The 5,894-nt window shown below is 42.5% G+C and overlaps 1 non-coding gene across 1 annotated transcript; it reads left to right on the forward strand.

Moving 5' to 3' along the window:
* Positions 1-5,271: 5,271 nt before the first annotated feature.
* Positions 5,272-5,378, forward strand: LOC141624885 (small nucleolar RNA R71). Its single transcript, XR_012534689.1, has one exon. It is a non-coding gene; the product is annotated as a small nucleolar RNA R71 (small nucleolar RNA).
* The last annotated feature ends 516 nt before the right edge of the window (positions 5,379-5,894 follow it).

Consider the following 5,894-nt stretch of genomic DNA (forward strand, 5'->3'; position numbering starts at 1 on the left):
GGAGCATGAGGAGCATCTGAGGTTAGTTTTGCCGACCTTGCAAGATAATCAGCTATATGCCAAGTTATCCAAGTGCGACTTTTGGCTAGAGAAAGTGGCTTTTATAAGTCACGTGATATCTAAAGAGGGTGTGTCGGTGGATCCTAGCAAGATTGAAGCAGTGACCAAGTGGGAATCACCGAAGAATGTTGCTGAGATTCGGAGTTTCTTGGGTTTAGTTGGCTACTACATGAGGTTCATGAAAGACGTTTCTATGATCGCGAGGCCTATGGCAACTTTGATGAGAAAAGAGACCAGATTTCATTGGGATGAGAGTTATAAGACGGCGTTCCAAACCTTAAAGGAGCGTTTGACCACAACTCCTATCTTAGCTCTACCTAAGGGAAGTGAGAACTTTGAAGTATACACCGACGCTTCAAAGAAGGGTTTGGGTTGTGTTCTGATGCATAATGGGAAGGTTATAGCTTATACGTCAAGGCAGCTGAAGCCGTATGAGGAGAACTATCCTACTCATGATTTGGAGCTGGGTGCAGTTGTTTTTGCTTTTAAGATTTGGAGGCACTATCTGTATGGGGCAACCTTTAAGGTGTTTTCAGATCATAAGAGTCTGAAGTATATCTACACTCAGAAAGAGCTTAAAATGCGACAGAGGAGATGGATGGACCTGATTGGGGACTATGACATGGAGATCACCTATCACAAGGGTAAGGCCAATGTTGTAGCAGATGCTTTGAGTAAAAAGAGTGTTCATTCGTTATTTACTCCCATGTCTTTGCTGAAGCTGAGGAAGATGTCCAATATGGGGATTCATATGATTCGAAAAGAGGATACAATCGGGGACTTGATGATCGAGCCAGATTTGTATGATGATATAAAGAGGAAATAAGAGCTTGATCCAAAGATTCAAGAATGGAAGGGTGGAGAGTGGAACGGTTTCGAGGTTTTTTATCCACACATATGGGAGTGTTCGTTTTGATGGGATATGGTGTGTTCCTAATGATGTAGATTTGAGGAGGGTAATCATGGCAGAGGCTCATTGCACTCCTTATTCGGTTCACCCAGGGGGTGACAAGCTTTATAAGGACCTCAAGAAAACTTTTTGGTGGCCTAATATGAAGAGAGATGTGGCCGAGTTTTTGGCTAAGTGTCTAACATGCCAGAGAGTAAAGGGTGAACAACGAAGACCGCAAGGTAAGATTCAGTCACTTGAGGTACCCGAGTGGAAGTGGGAGTCGATCTCTATGGATTTTATCGTGGGGTTACCAAGGACACAGCAAGGTAACAATATGATTTAGGTGATCGATGATCGTTTAACAAAGTCAGCTCACTTCATTCCGATGAAGGATACTTGGACCAAGATACAGCTAGATTTGGGTTATAGGAAGCATGTGGTTCGGTTACATGGGCTGCCAAAGGATATAGTGTTAGATCGGGATGCGAGGTTTATATCACGGTTCTGGGGAGAGCTGCATGATTTGATGGGGATGACCTTAAAGATGAGTACAACCTTTCATCCTGCGACAGACGGTCAGATTGAGAGGACTATCAAGACCTTGGAGGATATGTTGAGGGCTTATGCCATAGAGTTCGGTGGGAGTTGGGAAGATAGGTTGGACTTGATTGAGTTTTCTTACAACAACAACTATCACACCAGCATTGGAATGGCACCGTTTGAGGCTTTGTATGGCAGGAAGTGCAGGAGTCTAGTTTGTTGGGACGACAGTGTAGAGACGGTGGTTTTAGGACCAAAGATGGTGCAGGATATGATTGAGCAAGGTCGTCTAATCCGTCAAAAGATGAAAGCAGCTAAAGATACCCAAAAGAGTTATGCAGATTTGCACCGAAGAACATCGAGTTCGCAGTGGGTGACAAGGTCCTTCTGAAATTGTCACCTATGCGAGGAGTGAAGACGTTTGGCAAGAAAGGGAAGTTGAGTCATAAGTTTATCGGCCCGTATGAGATCTTAGATCGTGTAGGAGAAGTAGCCTACCGACTAGCTTTACCACTAACGTTGGATCGAGTCCACAACGTGTTTCATGTTTCGCAGCTCCGAAAGTATGTGAGTGATCCATCACATATGCTTGAGGTTGAGAACATAGAGCTTGATGAGTCTCTAACTTATGCAGAGGTTCTTAGGGAGATTTTAGACCGAAAAGTGCGCAAGACAAGGAACGGTGAGACCGTCTTACTAAAGGTACTTTGGTCTAATCACAATGTGAAAGAGGCCACATGGGAACCAGAGGAGTCGATGAGAGAGTGTTTTCCTCACCTTTTTTATCAGGTATGTTTGGTTACGGGGACGTAACCGCTGTCTTTTAAGGGGGGTAGGAGATGGTCGCATGCTTATTTTGGGTTAGTTTCAGTTAGCTCAGCTATGTTTTGTCATCTTTACTGTTTGAGTTGGATGTTTTGTCTGTTACATCGGTAGTTGTTTGGTGCTTGGAGTAGTTGTTGTGTTGTAGTTGTTGGTTTTGTTTTGTGTATAGCGTGAACTTCGGGGACGAAGTTCTTTTTAAGGAGGGAAGACTGTGATACTACGGTTTTCTAAGTCTGTTACTCAGCCGAATATGGCTTACTCGACCGAGTAGTGCGTCGTGTATTTCTGGTCAGGCTACTCTCCAAGAATACTCGGCCGAGTATGGGAATACTCGACTGAGTAGGGGATACTCGGCCGAGTATACTCTATACTCGACCGAGTATCCGGTCTGACGGTGTTTATTTCCGCGGTTTCATTTAGAGAGGATTAGAGTTATATAAACGAGATTTACAGTTTCTTAATCACTTTTACCAAAACCTAAACTTTCAACGTAACTCTAATCATCTCAAATCTTCCTCAAGTTCGAGGATATTTCGTGAGTCTTGTTCATCCTTCCTTCGCGTCGATTGTGTCAGTAAGCCTCTAGTTCTATGTGTTATGTCAATTTGTCTTTTAGGGTTTGCCCTAGTTTGTGATTTTGGGGGAAGGGGATTTTGGCATGATTGTAATTGGAATTGTATGGTTATTGTTAGGTAGAGATTTCATAGAGGAGCCGTTTTAGCTTGCTTGATTGTCTCGTGTCAGATTGTGCTAAAGTAGGGTTTCCCTACTCAGTATACTGTATAATTGATTTAATGCATTGTTGTGATTAGTTGATTTGATTGATATTGTGATTGATTGTAGTTGGTGTATTAGAGTTTGGGTGTTGGAGTTGAGATGGTTGATAATGTTCGCGAGGTGCGACCTCTCCTGAGTGGAGTCACTTGCGGGAGTGGCTTCACACCCTTGATTCGCCCTTTGTGGAATCCGCCATAGGAAGGGATGTGCACAATAATGAATAGGGTTATCGCTCGTTTATGAGCGAGGGATTAGGTGGGCAAGGCTACGGTCTCTCACTGGAAGGGCTACACACTTTAGTGTGTAGTCAGTTATGAGATGTGATTGGGAGTTGGAGGTGGATTGTGGAACAGCTGTTTATCTTTATCGTACTTTGTCTTATTTTGATTATGCAGTGAACTGACCTCGTTGTTGTTTGTAAAATCTGTGGTGATCCATTCGGGGATGGTCAGCAGATTGTGAAAGGTGATGATGGTATTTAGCTATGGGGACGAGATGGGGAGCCATCACTTCGAGTCTAGCTTTCGTTGTTACGAGATTTACTATTTCAGCTTCAGCTGTTAGAGTACTAGTGAACATTTGTTTTGGATTTTGTTTTGGAACTTGTAATCGTTAACTTTTACTATATACTTAAATAAATGTTTTGGAATGATAACTTTTGATATACTAACCTCGGGAAACCAAGATGGTAACAACCTCTCATGCTAGGGTGTTCCTGGTAAGGCACCTTGGTATGTGGGGTTGTTACACCCACTCCTAGCCTTTCACATACCGAATATGGCATGACAATCACACTTGCACCTAGATTACATAGTGCCTTATTGACTGTGGTGTCACCAATGGTACATGGAATGGAGAAACTTCCCGGATCCTTGAGCTTAGGTGGGGAATTCTCTTGAAGAATTGCACTACTTATCTTCGTGAAGGCAATGGTTTCCAACTTCCTTATGGACTTCTTATTGGTAACGATATCTTTCATATATTTTGCATAGGCTGGAACATGGTTGATCAACTCCGTGAATGGTATAGAAACCTCTAGGTTCTTCACAATCTCCATGAACTTTCCAAGTTTCTCATCAAGCTTGGGCTTGGCTTGGCGACTTTGGAACGGAAGTCTAATCACAATAGGCTCTTTCTCAACTTCTTTGGCCTTCTCTTCATTTTTCTTCTTTGATGAGTCATTGGTAGTTGGTTCTACTACCTCTGGATTTCTTCTCAATGGTTCCATCACATCACTTTGCTTGACACTTTCCTCAATAACATCCTCTTCAATTGGCATCTTAGGTCCCTCATATCTTGTACCACTCCTCAAGTGAATGGCATTGATGGTCTCATGTCATGTAGGAGGATTACCTTGAGGAGGTAATTGTCCTTTTTATCTTTGGAAACTTGAGGAGGCCAATTGGGACAATTGTGTTTCCACCATCTTGATGTGAGCAAGGGTATTGTTGATAGTAGTGTCTTTAGCTTGGCTATCTCTTTGCATTTGAGCAAAGAAATATTGTTGTCTCCTTTGCATTTGGAGGACCGCTTTTTTAACATCAAAAGCTTGGTCATTGGATTGATTGTAAGAGGGTTGGTTTCGGTTGAAGTATGGTCTTTGAGTAGGATTTCTCATTGGAGGTGGGGTGTATGTGGGTTGAGGATTTTGAACATTTTGGCTTTTGTATGAGAAGTTTGGGTAAAATTTGGTGTTTTCAATGTAATTGTTGGAGTAAGGGGTGCCATTAATGTATGCTTTGAAAGCATTCACTTGCTCACTTGTTCCCCTACACTCTTGTTGATCATGTCCCAAAGTTCCACAATTCTCACACACTCCATTTGGAATAGAGGATGTTGCCACCATGGAATTGACATGTTGCTTGGATGATTGAGAAGCTTCACTCATCTTGGCTATGGCTTTCTCAAATTTCAAGTTCATTGTGTCAATATGGGAGCTTATTTGGGCACCCAAACCAGCACTCAATTGTGTGACGGAGTCAACTTCATGTCTCCCTCCCCTAGTAGCTTTTCTTGGCCTACTATGTTGAGAGTTGTGAACCGCCATCTCCTCTATCTTTGCCCAAGTTTGGTTGTCATCAACTTCGGTGAATCTTCCATTAGAACCCATGTTGAGCACATTCCTTGAATCTTCATACAACCCATTCCAAAACTATTGAACAAGAAACCATTCACTTAGTCCATGATGAGGACAAGGGTGACATATGTCTTTGAATCACTCCCAAGCCTCATATAGAGACTCTTCATCTCTTTGCTTGAACCCGGTGATTTGGTCTCTTAACATGTTTGTCTTCTCCGGAGGATAGAACTTCTTGTAAAAGGCAAGTGCTAACTTCTTCCATGAATCAATTCTAAGAGTAGCCTTATCTAGGCTTTTTAACCATTGCTTTGCGGCTCCGATCAAGGAAAAAGGAAACAATACCCATCGAATTTGGTCTTTAGTTACCCCCGTTTGGGAAATTGCATCACAATAGTCACAAAAAGTCTCCATGTGTAGATGAGGAGCTTCACTAGGCATCCCTCCAAATTGACTTCTCTCAACTAATTGTATGAATGCAGATTTGGCAATGAAATTACCGGTCAAGTGGGGTGGTGTTGGAGTACAATTTGGTAGGTTCTCCTAGGTTGGTACGGAATGAGATGAGAATTTAGGCATTGTAGGTTGATTTTATGGTTGGTTTAGAATTGGGTTTTTCTCTCCTTGTCTTGCGAAAGGGTTGGTAAACTCAACACTATCCAATTGGACAATACCAATGTCCACAAGTTCTCCAATACCCACAATTGTTGAAGTCCCTGTAAC

This window comes from Silene latifolia, chromosome X (assembly GCF_048544455.1).
Source record: "Silene latifolia isolate original U9 population chromosome X, ASM4854445v1, whole genome shotgun sequence".
NCBI classification, from domain to species: Eukaryota; Viridiplantae; Streptophyta; class Magnoliopsida; order Caryophyllales; family Caryophyllaceae; genus Silene; species Silene latifolia.